The sequence below is a fragment of the Alligator mississippiensis genome, chromosome 1, assembly GCF_030867095.1.
Source record: "Alligator mississippiensis isolate rAllMis1 chromosome 1, rAllMis1, whole genome shotgun sequence".
NCBI classification, from domain to species: Eukaryota; Metazoa; Chordata; order Crocodylia; family Alligatoridae; genus Alligator; species Alligator mississippiensis.
The window spans coordinates 376,774,565-376,794,649 of NC_081824.1; positions in this window are offsets into that span (position 1 = coordinate 376,774,565).

The window sequence follows — 20,085 nt, forward strand, 5'->3', positions numbered from 1 at the left end:
GAACCCTATTGTTGTCATGTCAGAGTAAGTTATATTACTCAGTGTTCTGTGATGTATCAAAAATGTATTTTTTTGTAAAGAACCACCTAATTATGTAACAAACAATTCAGGATTTTTTTCCTCCTTTGCTCCACTTTGAATAGAAGCAGCAAGTAAATTCTTAATGGAAATATATATTATGCTCATAATTGGCTTTTGACTCACTCGTGTTAACAGAGAAGGATGGCCCTTATAATCTCAGCTGCAAACAGCATATTTGCTGTTTTCTTACCTAACTTCAAACACTTCGGATAATTATATGGCAAAACCAAAATATCAAACATATCCAAATTCAAAATAAAACAAGAAAAATATTGAGATTTTTCTTATCTTGATTTACTACATATGGTTGGTATGAGACAACTTAGGTTTTGTTCTCTACACTTTCTGTTTCAGTGTATCCTATAAATACTGACTGACATGAAATTTTCAACATCAGCAATAGTACTCTCCAGAAAATACTGACGAATGAAGTAAATTCTGTAATATTTCCAAATGCCCAAGGAGCTGGTAAAACCGATTGAAAGTTTTCTAATATATATATTTTTAAAAATTATAATGATTTGCAAACCTGAAGTATTTCAATAACCAAACACACTCCATGTGGAATCAGACCACAGATCTCTGTCAGAGATTGGTTGCTAAATAAACAAGTACGTATGTAGAGGGCTATCCAGACTGATATGTCCTCTATTCCTTTTCCCCTAATAACACCTACAGCTTCAAACAGTAAAAGACCTGCAAAATCCAAATTTTGAGGTTGCACCCATAGTAGGGTGGCCAATTCTGTTTCATAGATTTCGTAGACATTAGGGCTGGAAGGGACCTTGGAAGATCATCAAGTCCGGATTCCTACCTGAGGGGCAAGAAGTCAGCTGTGGTCGTAGATTCCCAGCAAGATAAGAATCCAAATTTCTCGTGAAGGTGTTCAATGTAGGAGCTTGAACCACCTCCAGTGGCAGGCTATTCCAGACCTTAGGGGCTTGGACAGTGAAGAAATTCTTCCTTATGTCCAGCCTGAAATGGTCTTGCAGAAGTTTATAATCTTTTGACCTTGCCATCACTTGGGGTGCTCTGGTGAACAATCATTCCCCTAGATCCTGGTGAACACCCATGATAAATTTATAGGTGGCCATCAGATCACCCCTGAGCTTGTACTTTTTCAAGCTAAAGATCCTAAAGGTCTCAGCCTGTCATTGTAAGGTCTGTTTTCCTGACCTCTGACCGTGCACATGGTTCTTCTCTGGACTCTCTCAAGCTTCTCCACATTCTTTTTGAATTTTGGAGCCCAAAACTGGATGTAGTACTGCAGCTGTGGCCTCACCAAGGCTGAGTACAATGGGAGAATGACATCCTGGGATTTGCTTGAGAAGCATCTATGGATACAGGCCAGCATTTTGCTCATCTTACTAGCCACAGCATGACATTGAAGGCTCATAGTCATCACATGGTCAATTATGACCCCCAAGTCCTTTTCATCCATAGTGCTTAGCAGCGTAGCACTACTGAGCCTATAAGGATGCTGCAGGTTTTTCTTCCCAAGGTGGAGAACATTGCATTTTTCGGTGTTAAACACCATCAGGTTCTTGTCTGCCCATTTCCTGAGCCTGTCAAGGTCAGCCTAGATTGCCCTCCTGTCGTCAGGTGTGGATGCTTTACCCCAGGGTTTGGTATCATTGTTGAACTTGGCCAGTCTGCTTCTGACTCCAGTGTCCACATCATGAATGAAGACTTTGAACAATATAGGTCCAAGGACAGAGCCTTGGGGGACCCCACTGGTCACAGGGCACTATGATGATTGACTTCCATCAACCACTGTCATCTGGGTCCGACCATGGAGCCAATTGCCCAATCAGTGGATCATGGTGGACCCAAGACTGCAGTTGACCAGTTTTGCCAAGAGGTGATCATGGATAGCAGATCGAAGGCTTTTTTGAAGTCAAGATATATGACATCAATCTCTTTTCCCTTGTCCAGGTGACAGGTCACCTGGTCATAAAAGGAAATAGGATTGGTCAATCAAAACCTACCCACAACGAACCTGTGCTGGCTATCCCTCAGGATGTTGCCGTCAGCCAGTCTGTTAAGAATGGCCTCTTTAATAATCTTTTCTAAGACCTTCCCCAGGATAGAGGTCAGGCTGATGGGCGTGTAGCTTGCCAGATCCATTTTTCTCCATTTCTTGAAGATAGGCACCACATTGGCCTTCTTTCAATCTTCAACACTTCACCAGAGCACCAGGAGTTCTTGAAGATCCATGCCAGGGGCTGGGCTATGATGCTAGCCAGCTCCTTGAGTACCCTGGGGTGTAGATTGTCAGGGCCAGCTGTCTTGAAGGTGTCCAGCTTCTCAAGGTGTTCCTTCATGAGGTCAGCATTGATATAAGGCAGGGTATCTCCCTCACCCGGGCCTCCCTGTCCTGTAGTGGGCAGGGGCGTCCTGTGGTAATGATGAAAGACTGATGCAAAGTACCCTTTTAATAGGTTGGCTTTTTCCTGGGCATCAGTTATCAGTTGTCCCATCTGGTTTAGCAGGGGTCCAATGTTGCTCTTACTTTTCCTCTGACTCCCCACATATCTAAAAAAGTACTTTTTTATTGTCCTTGATACTTGTAGCTAGTTGGAGTTCTGTGGCAGCCTTGGTTTTCCTGATTCACTCCCTGCAGGTCTGGAACAGTGTGGAATATTCCTCTTTGGAGGTGGATCCTGTCCTCCATCCTTTGTAGGACTTTCTTTTTAGCTGCAGGAGGTCTGCTAGTTCCCTGGAGAGCCAAGGGGGCTACTGTGCCCTTTTTCTGCCTTTCCTCCAAGATGGAATAGCATTAGCTTGTGCATCAAGGATCGCTCCCTTGAGGAGCAACCACTCTTCCTGAACTCCGCTCTCCTTGGGGTCATGGTCCCTTAGGGCCTCACTGACAAGCCTCCTGAGTTTGTCAAATTCAGCTTTCCTGATGTCAAGGACTTTTGTATTGCTGACTGACTTGCCAGCTTTACAGCACATGGTTAAGGTAATGAGCTCATAGCCTCTATCACCCAGCTTCCCATTGATCATTTGGTCACTGATTTAATCATCCCCAGTTGCCAGTACCAGGTCAAGCAGTGTTTTACCTCTCGTTGGCCTGTAGACCTCTTGTGTTTAAATCTATTCCAGGAGGTTTTATTATATGATGTAATGACATTCATTATGGTGTGCAGATTTTATGTCAGGAAGGCAAATGCACATGACTATTACATTATAAAAACTCATGGGAGTATTGTATAAATCAGATTCAATGTTTAGTATTTATTTTAATGTTGGCTCTATAATTTATGTCTTGGGTGACTCTCAGTCTACTGGAGATGAATATCTAATTCCTGTAGACTCCAAGGTAAACCTGGGAGTTTTCAACCCTAATTTAGCTATCAAGTTTAACATGCCTTTTTGAACCTGATTACCAGGGATTCTGGTTTTCTCTGATTTAAAAAAAAAAATCCCCAATTTTTTTTTTGGATTAAAAAAGTAACCCAAAATCCACATTTTCCCATGATTTTAAATGAAATGTCATAGATAGATAGATAGATAGATAGATAGATAGATAGATAGATAGATAGATAGATAGATAAAGTGGCATTTTAGTGTAGATTTTGGGTTAACTTAAAAAAAAATGAAATGGGTATTTTTTATCAGGAAAAAATCATTTCAATCATGGTAAAATGTGGATTTTGGGTTATTTTAATCTGAAAATTGCAGAGAAAATCAGGATCTCTGGTGATCAGGAGAGGTCTGGCATGATGGGATAATTGGAAAAGGGCAAATATAGTGTCCATATTTAAGAAGGTAAAAAGGAGGACCAAGGACACTACAGACCAGTCAGCCTCATCTCAGTCCCTAGAAAGATCATGGAGCAGGTCCTCAAAGAATCCATTTCTTAGCACTTGGAGGAGGAGAAGGTGGTTAGGAACAATCAGCATGGATTCACTAAGGGCAAGTCATGCCTGACAAGCTTATAGACTTCTATGATGAGATGAATGGCTCTGTGGATGTAGGGAAAGCAGTGGACATAATACACCTTGACCTTAGCAAGGCTTTTGATACATCCTCCCACACCATTCTTGTAAGCAAGCCAAGGAAGTATGGTCTGGATGAATGGACTATAAGGTGGTTGGAAAGCTGACAGGATTGTCAGGTTCAATTTCTAGTTGGCAGCCCGTAGCAAGTGGAGTGTTCCAGGGATCAGTCCTGGGGCTGGTTTTATTCAGTATCTTCATCAATTATCTGGAAGATGGGATGAATTGCATCCACAGCAGATGGTACCAAGGCAGGGGGTGTAGTGGGACTACAATTGAAAATGAACTAGACAATTGAAGGATTGGGCCAAAAGAAATATTATGAGGTTTAATAAGGAGAAATGTAAAGTCCTGCACTTAGAATGGAAGAATCCCATGCACTGCTACAGCCTGGGAACCAACGGGCTAAGCAGCAGCTCTACAGAAAAGGACCTGGGGCTTACAGTGGACAATAAGATGGATATTAGTCAGCACTGTGCCTTTGTTGCCAGGAAGGCTAAAAGCATACAGGGCTGTGTTTGTAGAAGCATTGCCGGCATATTGAAGGAAATAATTATTCCTCTCTATTCTGTACTGGGGAGCACACATCTGTAGTACTGTGTCTAGTTTTGGGTCCCCCAATATAGAAAGCATGTGAACAAGTTGAAGACAGTAGAGCAGAAGGCAACAGAAATGGTTTGGCAGCTGGGGCACATGAGTTATGAGCAGAGGCTGAGGAAACTAGGCTTATTATGGAACTTATTATGGCTTATTATGGCACTTATTATTGGCACTTATGCAGACCAAGCCCTATGAGAAGAGACTAGAGAACCTGGACCTTTTCGGCCTCTTCAAGAGAAGGTTGAGAGGCGACCTTGTGGCTGCCTATAAGTTCATCACGGGGGCACAGAAGGGAATTAGTGAGGCTTTTTTCACCAAGGCACCCCCAGGGGGTTACAAGAAATAATGGACACAAGCTAGCAGAGAGCAGATTTAGATGGGACATTAGGAAGAACTTCTTCACAGTTCGAGTGGCCAAGGTCTGGAACGGGCTCCCAAGGGAGTTGGTGCTCTCCCCTACCCTGGGGGTCTTCAAGAGGAGGTTAGATAAGCATCTAGCTGGGGCCATCTAGACCCAGGACTCTTTCCTGCCTATGCAGGGGGTCAGACTCAATGATCTATTGAGGTCCCTTCCGACCCTAACATCTATGAATCTATGAATCTATTTAGTCTGCAGAAGGGAAGACTGAGGGGGGATTTAATAGTAGCCTTTAATTACTGGAAGGTTGATTCCAAAGATTTCATAGATTGTATAGACATTAGGGCGGGAAAGGACCTCATAAGATTATCGGGTCCAGACCATGCCCAAGGGGCAGGAAGTCACCTAGGGTCAAAGGATCCCAGCAAGATAAATATCTAAATGTTTCTTGAAAGTGTCCAGAGTAGGTGCTTGCACCACTTCTGGGGGGAGTTTGTTCCAGGCCTTGGGGTCTCAGACAGTGAAGAAGTTTTTCCTTATGTCCAGCCTAAAAGGGTCTTGCAAGAGTTTGTAACTGCTGGACCTTGCCATTCCCTGCAGTGCTCTAGTGAACAGGTGTTCCCCCCAGATCCTGATGCACACCCCTTATGTACTTATAGGTTGCCACCAAGTCATCCCTGAGCTTGCACTTTTCCAGGATGAAGAATATTATGACTCTCAGCCTCTCTTCATAAGGCCTATTCTCTTGCCCTCTGAATGTGTGTGGCTCTCTTCTAGACTCTTTCAAGCTTCCTCACATCCTTCCTAAATTGTAGAGCCCATAATTGGATGCAGTACTCCAGCTGCAGCCTCACTTTGGCTGATTACAGCAGGAGGATGACATCCTGGGTCTTGTTCAAGATGCATCTGTAGATGCAAGCCAGAGTTTTGTTTGCTTTGCCAGCTGCAGTATCGCATTGGTGGCTCATATTCATCTAGTGGTCAATCATGGCCCCCAAGTCTCTTTCAGTCATGATGCTAGCAAGTGTAGCATTGCTGAGCCTATAAGTGTGATGTGGGTTTTTATTCCCAAGGTGGAGCACCTTGCAGTTTTCTGGATTGAATGCCATCAGGTTTTCACCCACCTTGCAAGCCTATTGGAGTTGGCCTGGATCACTAGCCTATACACAAGTGTAGAGACTCTTCCCTAAAGTTGGGTGTTATCAGCAAATTTGGCCAGTTTGCTTTTGCCTCCAGTGTCCAGATCATTTATGAAGACATTAAAGAGTACAGGTCTGAGAATGGAGTCTTGGAGGACACCACCAGTCACCAAGTGCCATGTTGATTCAGTTCCATCAATTACCACTCTCTGTGTCCAACTTTGGAGCCAGTTCCCCAGCCATCAGACTGTAGAGTAGTTGAGGAAAAATTGGGCAACTGCGGCCATAAGGACATCATAGTGCACAAGGTCAAAGGCTTTTTTAAAGTCCAAATATATAACATCAACTTTTCCCTTTTGTCCAGATGATACAGCAGTGGCTTGCCTCTTGTAGGCCCATAAACTTCTTGGGACAGGTAGAGGTCATCGACGCACGTAAGGAAGCTGTGTGACCGATCAAATTCGGCTAAGTGCTCATCCCATGTGATGTCTGGGTAGTTGAGGTCTCCCATGATGACTATGTACTGAGAGTGTGCATCTTTGGCCAGTTTCCCTGATTAATTCTTGGTCAAGCACTTGTTCCTGGTTTGGAGGTCTGTAGTTGACTCCTACCCTTCAATACATTCCCCTTGTATTCTAACCCAAAGGGTCTCCAGTCATCCTCCTTGGGTGTCAATCTCAGCTTGTAGGGATGTGTAGCTCTCCTTCACATAGAGAGCTACACCCCTGCCCCTTTATTTATTTTTTTTTTTTGGTACAATCTCTCTTGTACAGGGTATCACCATTTATACTGGTAGCCCAGTCATAGGAGGAGTCCCACCAGGTCTCCATGATCCATATGAGATGGTAGTCATTTCTGTTTAGCAGAAGAAACAGTTCTTCCTGTTTATTATCCAAACTCCTAGCATTAGTGTACAGGCACATAAGTGTGCCACTGGAGGTCCTAGGCTTCCTCATACTCATGGAGAAGCTCTGTTCCTGGGCTGGGGTAGGAGTGGGTTCCCTTGAGCATCCTAACCTGCTGGTTTTGCTGTTGATGCTTGGTGATCTTGCTCTGGTGGTTGTTCACACATCCCCCAGCAAGCTTAGTTTAAAGCCTGGTTGAGCAAGTCAGGCATTCTGTCTGAGAAGAACTTCTTCCCCAGTGGAGTGAGGTGGAGGCTGTCTCTTCCCAACAGACCACTGCCTCTCTCTCCAAAGAGTGGACTGTGGTCATAGAAGCCGAAGCCTTAATGGTGGTGCCAGCACCACAGTCTTTTGTTTACTACCTAGATTCATTTTTCCCTCTTCTGCTTATGACCCGTTACCAGAAGGATCAGGAAAAAAAAAACACCTGTGTCCCAAAACCCTGAACCCCACTCCCAGAGCCCTGTAGCCACTCATGACCCAGCTGGGATTACTATGAGCTGCATCATTTGTGCCCACATGGTTAAGAAGCATAGGGTAGTGATGGAGTTAGACACTTCTCAGTGGTGGCAGGTGACAGAACAAGGAGCAATGGTCTCAACTTGAAGCAAAAGAAGTTTAGGTTAGATATTAGAAAGAACTTTCTCATTTATGAGTATAGTAAAACACTGGAAAATACCGAAAGAGATTTTGGAATCTCCATTCTTGGAGGTTTTAAGATCCAGCTAGACAAAGTCATGGCTGGGATGATATAATTGGGGATAGTCCAGCTTTGAGCAGGGCATAGGACTAAATGTCCTCCTGATTCTTTTTTCAACCTACTCTCCATTAGTTTTATGCCTTTGGAAATTAGGCAAACAGGAGAATGAATATAATAGGAGTTTCATATCCAGGATGATGTAGTCAAAACATGAACATTTAGAACTAGACCTTATCTACCATTAAATTCTATAGAGCTACTTTTATGACATGCAGCTGTGAGCAATGAAACATCAGGTTCAGACTGTTCAAGAAGTGCAGTAATTACATGTTCACAGATAATTTCTTTTTTTTCCTTCAAGATTTCCAAGAAGTTGTTAGAAATGATTGACTAATTATTGACTAAAACTCCAGGGAGTTTTAGTTTGTTGCCCTACAGCCATGGACTGAAGCACTAGGCTCTGTGTATCTCAGGGGCTCTGAAGAAAGCACATGTAGGCAGCCTGACAGCAACCTGGAAAGGCAGGCTCCGCCCAAGAGAAGTGGTGAGCCTGATCTTTTTTTTCCTCTGGAGCCTGCCTGTCTGAGCTGTGTGGGGGCCTGGTGCTTCCCTCTGTGACTGTGGTGCCCCTCAGAACCACTCTAGCCAGGTGCCTGCACGTGGGTGCCATCTGGGGGGCGGGGTGCCACTGCCACTGGGGGAAGCACCCCCCACCCCCACAGCCCAAGGACCACTCTGTCCACCGGCAGCTTGCCCTCCCCTCCCTGCTGCCAGAGAGGCAGGTAAGTTTGGGTTTGTGCATGACACAGGGGTTTAAAGGGCCCTAAATTGAAGCAGTGTTTTTAAAAACCCAGTACTTCAATTTATGGCCCACAATTCATATATACATGCCCTATTCATCTACACATGCACTATTGTATAATGAAAGGGAGAGCCAGTGACTTTGCTTAAACCAACAGTGGTATAGAAGATTGATAGAATAAAATTGTATCTGTATTATTACTAATGTGTGGTCTGGTGATTAGCAAGGATTCTGTTTTTCTCTGATAAAAAAATCCCCAATTTTTGGATAAAGAAGAGGAACCCAAAATCCATATTTTTCCATGATTAAAATGAAACATCACTTTATATATAAGTGGTGCTTCATTTAATCATGGAAAAATGTGAGCTTTGGGTTCTTTTTTATCCAAACATTGAGGATTTTTTTTTTTTTAATTAGAGAACCAGGATACCTGTTAATTAAACACTTTTCTGAGAAGCAAATAACACAGCTTCAAATTCCTTCTAACTTATAATGGTCTAGAACCTTGGTTTCATTCTTCCCTGACAAATACCAGCCAAGCATGATTTTTGTGCAGTTACAGTTGTTTTACTTACTGGCTTTGCCTGCCTCCATAGATGAGCATTCTGTGCCACAATCCCCCATAGCCAGACCACAGACCCACTGAGCATGTTTTGTAGATGTGTGGAGACTAGCATACCCAGAAGTGATTCACAAACTCTATGTATGTTTCAAAAAAATTAATTATGCAACTGCACAACTGCCACTGAGCTATGTAAAATGAAACAGATTTAACCCATTTGCAAATTGTACTTATTACTGCAACCCATCTTTGCCTTGAAGATTGCTTGTGGCCACTTAGCTTTTTTGTTTCTCATTCTCTATCAGGTCAATTTTACATAAAAGTCAGTTGATTTGCCTGGAGCTACTGCAGATTTGCACATCTGTAGTATGCCAAATTTGACATAATATCTTAACTACAAGAGACTGATTATGCTCTGTTATATCATTAAAAGCAAAAGTCTATGTATGTAAATCTCTTAATTAATTATTCCAGGGGAAAAAGCATATTAAAGATGAAATGCCAGTATTATCTTGAAAAAAAAATGTATTCAGATTATGTAATCCAAAAATATAGCCACAATTTACAGGAAGCAGCCCAGCACCTTGTGGAGAATGTACTTTTCCCAAAATAAATGACACTAATACATTTTCTTATCTTTAAAAAATGTGTGTGTGTGGGGGGGAGACCCACCCCCCAAACCAAAATAAAAACATGTAATATATGAATCAGAGGATTCACTGTCTGTAAAAAGTTACTTCCCAGTAATGAGGTGTTTAATGTTTATGAAGATGTAATATGACTGGGGAGAACACATCTCCACAGAGAACATAGGAATTGAGACACACAAACTATAACTGCCATTTAGAGTCCTGTTAATATTTTTAAATATTTTTTTTAAGCAGAACACTTTTGGCTTTTTAGGATTTTTTGAGTGAAAAGTAGAAAGTTTCTATGCAGAACCAATAGTTTTTTGAAGAAACATATGTATGTTTCAAAAACATAGGTAAAAAAAATATTTTTTAACAACACTTTTTGACAAGCTACTCTACTAAGTTTGTGTAAAGAAATCAAAATATTTTCTGAAATGCTATGTTGTTATAAACCCCAGTTAATCTTTTTCTTCTCTTTTTGTGTGTGTATATACAATGTCCAAAACTAGACATATGGATCTTGGGTAGGCCTGCACACACACGCATGCATGCACACGTACATGGCAATGTACAAACCTATTAAACAACCACTACAGACATTATTTTCCTTGATTTACATGATTTTTTTTATGGAAACATGGTCTGCGTTAGGTACTCTGAAGTTATAAACATGAACCCTGGTTTTCTCTGATTTAAAATAAAATCCCCAATTTTTGGTTAAAGTAACCCAAAATCCACATATTTCCATGATTAAAATGAAATGCAGATAGATAGATAGATAGATAGATAGATAGATAGATAGATAAGTGGTGCTTCATTTAAATCACAGAAAAATGTGGATTTGGGGTTACATTTTTAACCAAAAATTGGGGATTTTTTTGTTTTAAATCAAAGAAATCCAGAGTCCCTGGTTATAAAGCAGACCTCTCTATATAGCACTAATTTTTTAAGCTATTTAATTAGTTTTAAAAAAATCATGAAATTCAATGAAATCTGTGATGTTCAGAATTAATACATTGCTTATATTCATTAATTACTTGTGCATGTGACTTCAAAAACACCCCCCAAAAAACAAAACCCTTAATGAAATTGTGAGAATAGTTATCCTTCTTGTTTCCCTACTGATAGCCTTGGTTTCCCTACATTCTGGCTTTGTTTCCCTACTGATAACCTTTGATGCTTGGACAAACAGTGCACATATACATGAGATGCTACATCACTGTAATGATGAGTTATGGAAACGTCACTCTTCACTATGGCAACATAGCATTGGTGGACATGAAGAACTGTGATGCTGCCACTACTGCACAGTAGGAACAAGCTATTGTGCAGTAGCTCATTGCTACTGGGAACTAGGGTCAGAAGCAACCCATGAGGTGCTGGGACTGGGCATACTGAATGTTACTATGCAGTCATTTACTACTTGTTTTAGTACTAAATGGCTGTGCAGTAATGACTGTGGAGTCAAGCACACGTGTAGATGCATCACAGAGAGACATCCTAGTAAAACTGGTTGTTTTACTAGCATTATGAGCAGGGATCCTGGTTTTCTCTGATAACAAAAAAAAAATCTCCAATTTTTTGGATTAAAAAAAAAATATATCCCAAAAACCACATTTCCATGATTAAAATGAAGCACTGATATATATAGCTATATATTAGTGGTGTTTCATTTTAATCATGGGAAAATGTGGATTTTGGGTTACTTTTTTAAATCTGAAAATTGGAGATTTTTTTTTTTTTATCAGAGAACACCAAGATCCCTGATTTATAAGTAGTATTGTTTGTAATATGATGGCCTTTATTCTACTCTACTCATAGATTCATAGACATTAGCACTGGAAGGGACCTCACAAGATCATTGGGTCCAAGGGGCAAGAAGTCTGCTGGGGCTGTAAGGAGTGACCTAGAAACTACTATGCAAAGCCTAAGCAAAAGTCTCTGTTATGTGATGAATACCCATCTGCAATGATAAGGAGGAGACAGTCTTAGATAAAGGAGGCTTGAAAACAAAAGCAGAATCAGAGTACTGGGTCAAAGAGCTCATTAAAATACTAAAAATCACGCCCCTAGGTGGGGAAAAAGTATGCTAATGAAACATACATGTATGTTAATGAGATACATAGCTAAAACACAGGCATAGAGACATGCTCAGTAAAGAACTCCTTGCGTCACTCCTTTATAGCCAATTAGCAAACAAGGATGCTTATGAAGGTCCAAAACCCCTGTATAAAAGTTGCTTAGAATTAGAAATCTGGTGTGCTTGTTCTGTGAAATTATTCCGCTTGCACCTTTTATTGCTAGCAATAAATCTTCTTTATACTTTCACCCCTGGTATCTTTATTGGCCTTTGCATACCGGGCATGAACCCAGACTCGAGCTGGGGCTCAACAGGGCCAAATGATCCCAGCAAGATAAACATACAAGTATTTTTTAGAGGTGTCCAGAGTAGGTGTTTGCACCACTTCTGTGGGGAGTCTATTCCAGACTCTGCAGATTTGGATGGTAAAGAATCTTTTTCTTATGTCCAGCCTAAAATGGTCTTCCTAAAGTTTGTGACCATAAGATCTTGTCTTCTTCCTTTGGGGTGCCCTGGTGAACATGTTCTCACAGTTCCTGGTGCATACCCCTAATATACTTCTAGAACACTTACAGGCAATCTGATTACAGGTAGATTGGGAGGAACTTCAAGTATGAATAATATGTCTGTTTCTTTTTAGGTTTGGAAGAATTGCAAACAGTTCTGGAGGCCTGGAGTGAATGTCATGGGTTCAGATATTTTGTCTTGTCAGTTTTAATAAGACCAGCTTCCAATCCTTCTGTATCCAGAATAAATCCATGAGTCCTTTCATGCAAAAGAAGTATTATAAAGTATATATGTTTTGCTAAACCATAGCTTAAATGAAGATTGAATTCATAATAAAGAATTATACTTTTCTAATTTACCATTTTCTGTTTCTTTAAGACTTTGTATGATGGAAGTGAAAAGTATCTTTCAAATAGCTGTCAAAACATTTAGCCTACCACTGACTTAGTTGTCAATCTATTCTATTTTTCAAACAATATGTCACATGTTGTATTTTCTTTTGTAAGAGAGTCAGTGTTTTTTTTTTTTCCAATTTACCATGTAGTATAAAGAAATGAAACCAATCACTGTATCACCATTATCTTGTTTCTGATGGTTGTTTTCATGACATCATGAAGGAGTCTGATTATGGTAACAAATTTTAGGAGGCATCCAAATCTAAACTGGAACATCCTCTCTGTTGATTAAAATCAAAGGTCTTAGCCAGGTCAATGAAGGCCAATATGAAGATCTTGAAATTACTTGCATCCCTTCTCTTGCAGCTGTCCTATTTATTGTATTTCTGAGTTCTCAGAAACCCCATTAGGCCTTAAGTAGAATCTTCTCAATAAGATTACTTTCCTTCCTGAGGAGAATGTAAGCAAGGAACTTCTCAATCTTATATGAACAGGAGTGCAATACCCTGATAATTGTTTCAATTTGATTTTTCTCCTTTCTTGAATATGATAACAAGTTTGGCTTTTCTCATAAATGGGATGTTAATGTTTCCATTCATATTTTCAGATTTTCATAATAATGACACACAGTTGATGAGAGGTTTGTTGTTTTTTTTCCAACTTGCTCATAAATTTCAGCTGGTGTTCCATCAAGAGCACATTCTTTTTCTGTCCTTCATTTGCTTAATGGCTTTCAAGGGAGGTTGGTAAATTGGTGAATCAGCAACATAGTCCTTAATGATATGATCTGAAATGGCTTTGATGGAATTATTTTTACATTAGAATTTCAGTTCAGAAGCTCTTGAAAGTGCACCTTACACTGTGTGTTGATGGTGGAGCTATCTTTAAGGAGCGTTCTTTCATACTTGGACCTCAGAGGGATGACTTTTTGTGTGCTTGGCCCATATGTAGTTTTGGTTGAGCTGAAGAAAGTATGCATATCAGGGTTATCAACACACTTTTGAATCTCTTTCGCATTGTCCTTCCATCACTTGTTTGGTTTTTTTTTGCTCTCAAATCTTTCTCTGGTTCTGGGTTTTCATGTGGCAGTAAGAGTTTTGCTTCTGTTTGGAGATGATGTCAATAAAAGCTTGATTTTTCTCTATTATTCTCATCCAACCAGTCCTGATGTTCCTTTGTGGAGAAGCATAGAGATTATTTGCACACCTCATGGATGCCTTATTTTAAGCTCCCCCAGTGGTTAACAGGGATCCTGGTTTTATATGTTTTTTTAAAAAATTCCCAGTCTTTGGATTTGAAAAAGTAACCAAATCCAAAATTTTCCATGATTAAAATAAAACACCACTAATATGTAGATGTAGTTCATCTCTATTCTCCAGCTGTTATCCTTTTTTTGGTGTTAAAGTACACCAAAATCTAGCTAAACATTGATCAGAAGCTTGTGTGTCATTTGTTTGTCTTCATCATGTCTGGTTTAGAAGGAAATGATGTCATTAGACACATCCTGACAAACATGCACATGCACTTTGTGGCACCTCAAAAGCTGCATATTTGAATCATGTAGCCAAAATTAGACAATAAGAATCCACGTTATCTTAAAAAAAAAAAAAAAGTTAAAAAAATCATGGTCATACATGTGGCTGCAGTATGCACCACCTAAAACCAGAGTCTGACCAGCTAGAGCATAGCCTGGCTCTGTGTATCCAGATTGCCACTGCTTCAGCCCCAGGAGGCCCCCAGGAAAGGCTGCTGAGGCTAGGCCAAGTGCTTGCCCCAGCCTTCCCTACCCCACCCAGGGCAGTAAGCTGCATGCCAAAGCACACACCAGAGCACATACCAAAGCACATGCAAAGGCATACCCTGGGGATAAGTAGTAGCCATTTTTCCCAGAGAAACACATTTACAATACATGTTCATAGATTCATAGTTTGTAAAGCTGGAAGGGACCACAGAAGATCATTGGGTCTGGCCCCCTGCACTAAGCAGGAAAGATAACTGGGGGCAGGTGGCCCTAGCAAGGTGTCTATCTAGTCTTCTCTTGGAGATTTTCAGGGAAGGTGATTGCACCACCTCTGGAGGAAGTTTATTCCATAGTCTAAACCCCCTGACTGTGAAGAAACTTTTCCTAATATTAAGCCTGAATCAATCTTCCAGGAGTTTGTCACCATTACTCCTGGTTGTCCCCTTGGGTGCCCTGGTGAATGGTTGCCTACTAAGCCCTTGATGTGCTCCCCTATTGTAGCAATAAGCTTCTACCAGGTTCCCTCTCAGCCTCCTTTTCCTCAGGCTAAAGAGTCCCAGATCCCTCAGCCTTTCCTCATATGGCTTGCCTTTTAAGACTGTTCATATGGGTGGCTCTTCTTCGGAGTCTCTTATGCTTGTCCATGTCCTTGTTAAAGTGTGATGCCCATAACTGGATGCAGTACTCCAGATGCAGTCTTACCAGTGCTGAGTAGAGTGAAAGAATCACCTCCTTGGTTTGCTGGAGATGTATCAATTGATGCACACCAGAGTATTATTTGCCCTACTAGCTACAGCATTGCACTGCCAACTCATTCATACTGTGGTCTATTATTACCCCCAGGTCCCTTTCATTCATGGTGCTAGTCAGTTTGGTGCCACCAAGCCTGTAGGTGTGTTGGGGGTTGCTTGTCCCGAGGTGGAGCACTTTACATTTATCGACGTTGAACTTCATCAGGCTCCAATTCACCCAACTTGCTAGTCTGTCTAGATGTGCCTGTATCTGTAGCCTATCTTCAAGTGTGACCATGCTCCTCCATAACTTGGTGTCATCCACAAACTTAGCCAGTGTTCTCTTCACCCCCACATCCAAATCATTAATAAAGATGTTGAAAAGTACTGGACCAAGCACTGACTCCAGTGGGACACCACTGCCCGTCAGTGTTTCCTCTAAGCTGCACGGTGTGTGCGGCCATGCAGGTGCACCTGGCAGCATGGCATGAGTGCACCTGCATGCCCATGCATGCTGCACAGCTTAGATGGAATGTTGCTGCCTACTTCTCACCAGAATGATACAGATCCATTCACTATGACCCTCTAGGTTCTTTCTTGCATCCAGTTTCTTACCCACCTGTTTTGGAGTTATGCCCAGAATCCTCCAATTTTCTCATGATGACAGTGTGGGATACTAAATCAAAGGTCTTTTAGAAGGTATACAATGTGAACCTGCTCTCATGTCCAGGTGGTGAGTTACCTGATTATAGAAGGAGATGAGGTTGGTAAGGCAAGACATGCCTATGACAAAGCCATGCTGGCTGTCATTCAGAATCTTTCTTTCTGCAAACTTATTGCAAATAGACTCTTTATGAACATTTATAGGATTTTCCCTAGGATGGAATTTAGGCTGATTGTCCTATAATTACCTGGGTCCTCCCTCCTGCCCTTCGTGTGGATGGACAAACTTTGGTCATCTTCCAGTCCTCAGGGATTTCTCCAAAGTGCCACGAGTTGTGGAAGAGTTTCACTGGGGTTCCAAAATGACTTCCAAAATGACTTCAGCCAGCTCGTTCAGCACTCTTGGATGAAGGATCACCAATATACACCAATTCTATGGCAATAGTAAGGTTATTATTCCTACCATGCTTATCCACTACACCACCTAGCATGGTTATCCCTTTGCTCTAGTAAAAAAATGAGGTGAAGTAGTTATTCAGGAGTTCAGCTTTCTCCTGGGTACCAGTAACCAGCTCTCCTGAGTTTGAGGAATGGCTCCACACTCCCATCTGTTTCCTCCTGTTCCCTATGTACCTAAAGAAGGACTGCTTGCTGTCCTTGATTCCCATTACTAATCTAAGTTTGGCCACCCCTTTAGCCTGTCTTATCTGTTCCCTGCAAATGCGGGCCCTTGTGGAATAGTCTTCCTTCATGCCTGCTCCCAGCTTCCATCTGTGTTCATCTGGATGTGGCCATTGGTGGAAATTTGGTACCATGAAGTTACCAAAAAGAAAGCCAGTGTTATTAATCCTCGCACAATTGATTCAGTTATAGAATTTCCAATATAGTTAAATCACAAAATCATGATGCCAGATAAGAAAACATTTTCTTTTTCTTGTTTATATTTTGCAAGAAAAAAACTCCTAGGACCTAAGGTACAGGACAGGGAGTCAGAAAACTGGGTTTCTATAAGAATGCAGACTCCACCACAGAGTTATTGATTTTTCTTTGGTAATTTAATTAAGTAGCTTGTACTTCAGTTTTCCCATCTTGAAAATTAGGAAAATCTATTCACCTTATTTGTGCTGTGTTTTTTGGTGGTGTCTCTGATTAAGGAAGTGTATCCTTGCAACCTATTCTCTAGACTTTCTGTTACCAATGCTTTCAGAAAAGAGATGAGATTATGAAACCAAACCTGTCTAATTGTTTGGTGTTAAGAATCATATAGGCATTAGGTTTTTGTTTATCCATATATGTGTAGGTGAAGGAGGGAAAATCAGAAGATTTTCCAAAGTGGTCAACTTTTATTTAGGCAGCTGAGAACAATATGCAATGACTGACAGTGCAGATCACTGTTGAACTTCTGGAAATTTTATTCAGGTAGCTTGGTACTGAACATTTTGAAAAACATGCTTAAAAATGTGCTTGAAAAGTACTGTTTTTAAAAAGAAATCTGGTCTAAGTATATATACAAGGTGATAATTTGTATTGGTTCTAAATATGTTTTAAAAAATGTTATCCAACAATTCTGTCTCCTATTAGAAAAGCAAGTTAAAATACAGAAAAAGATGTTGATTTTATGCTCATCATTTATTTTGTACATATTCATAGTGATGGAATATGCTAAGTAATTAATATGCTGTGTAATTAAAACAACTAACTAAATGAAAGCAAACTAAAGTGCAAATGATTGTTTTACTGAATGGCAAATTTGGCATTTCTCAGAATATGGATAGGAATTTATGATAATGTACTAATAGCAGAGGTATGGGAGGAAGGTGTGTTTAAGATATTTTGCTACAGCTCCTGAACCATGAGTTCAAGCCCTTTTCTAGACTTGTGCCAAAGATGTCCTCTGTCAATTCAGCAGTATATGAGTACATAGTCAAAAACATCCAGGCATGATGCTGAACATTTGACTCCTTTGTATGTCATGGGTTACAGACATTATTATGTCTTGACCATATTGACACTATGTGCCAAAGAATTTTTGGATGACCCTTTATCTTAAATACCTTAGACTTTTGGAATACAGCAAGCAAATTAGTTTTGCAAAGTAGAATTCTTCTTTTCTGTGTAATTCCTTAATCTTTACATATTGAATACAATGAATTTATAAAACTATATTTACACAAATCCAAGAAAACCCCAAATTTAAGATGATCCACAATAACTGGATTCTACATATGGAAATTATATAAATTTGCTATAATTTTCCATGTATAGAATCTAATTATTGGAAGACTGTGAATATTGTGATATCTATCATGAAGGCAACAAAACAGACCAAAGCAAAATCTTGGATTGTATTAGAGAGATCTTTCATATCTATGGTGGAGAAAGCAAGTGGAAGGGAGGGGGAAAGGTCTCCTATACTAGTCTATATACAAATATGCTAAGGGTGTAAGCATATTTTAAGGTAGTTGTGCTTTTTCTATACCCACACATTATATATCATTTTAAAACTTAAACTGTCAAAGCATGTCCTCCTGGCCCCAGTTGGCCAGGAGGTCAGCCACCAGCAGCTGGGTCCAAGGTGCCAGCTCTGAGCAGGCTCCTCTGCCTGGGTCCTGCCACTTATCTCCCTAGCAGGAATTCTGATGTTCCCTATTTGAAAACTGAAAAATCCCTGATAAAAAAAAAAAAATCCCGAAGTCACTCTGTAAAATACCCTGAAATCCATGTTCCTCCACAATTAAAACAAAAAAACCCCACTATATATGTATAGAGAGAGTGACCACATAGAGAGAGAGACAGTGACCAGTTAGGCAATGTTTTATTGATATATTTACAGTGTTAAAGCAATTTGGAAGCCTACCAGTGTCTCTAACATCATAATAAAATGAATTCTATATACCTATGTGTTTTGCTATTTGCCTTTGGTTTTCTTACCATAAAGCAGTTAGAGCTCCCTCTGACCCCTTCCCAAACCAGAATGTGGGGACAACTGCCCCTGCAGCCACAGCTCCTGCCAGCAGGTCTCATCCCGTCTGGCAGCTGGGCATGGAGGGTGTGTGCACTGGGAACATCTTCTGGGTGATAGCTGCCTAGATGGCTGGGCAGGAGGCACAAATGGCAGTAGTACCACACAAAGGCCAACTCAGCAGCCACAGCCCACTGGCAGCTGGCTGAGAGGGGCAGATACTGGCTGTGCAGTCCCCATTCAGGTCTGAAAGGTGTGCAGCAGGTTACATCCATGCAGCAGCCCCCACTGCCAGGTTGCTGCTGTTTGTAAAGGGTGCAGGGAACTCTCAGGGCTGCTTTAGTAGTCCAGCTGGCACAAGGGATAGTGTCCCCAGGTACGAATTGGCTGGGCCCCAGAAGATCCTGACAGCGAGTAGCCCTGATCTACTTGCCAGGGCAGCTTTTTATACTGCTGGGGACAACACAGGTGCTGGGCCTGGGCTGTAGCTCCCCCTGGCAAAAGATCCAGGAGGATCCAGGCAGGGTTATTTTGCCCCAAGTGGCACAATTTGCCCCACACAAAAGTGCATGTTGGGGCACATGCACTGAGGCAAAAAGCCATGGCTCAAATTTGTGCTGCTTCTATTTGAGCTGCTGCAAGTGCACATGCTTGCATGTGTGGATGCACTCAATGAGGACAAAGGAAATTGCTTCCTGCATATTGAATTGTGTTGTATAAACAAAAGAAAGTGAACAAAAGAACAGGTAAGATGTGAGGATGCCATTAGTGAGTGTTTAAAGAATATAACAAGAACACAGCAAAATTTTGTGAGATTATTGGTTTATCTGAGATCCATACTTCAACCTGCACTGAATATAATATTTACTGTATGTCACTATGTCAGTGATATGTAATTAATTTGTAGTTCAGCACAGAACACTTTATTAGCAAGAAAATTGGTGACCACTTCAAAGCATGTTGCTTACATATAGAGCCACACTATTGAGACTAAATATGGAGATTTCTCTGATCTTATCTGAGTATTGGAAAACTGCATTTTAAAAGAATGCAATTTAACTAAGTTAGTCTATGGCAGTGACTTTTCATAGGAATTATTCACCACAATTTAATCCTGAGATTCTTTGCCTCAGAAATGAATACTGTGATGCTATAAACGAAGACATAATTGCCAGAATTACTGGTTAAGAGGATACTTATAGATAGATAATGTTGCAGATAGT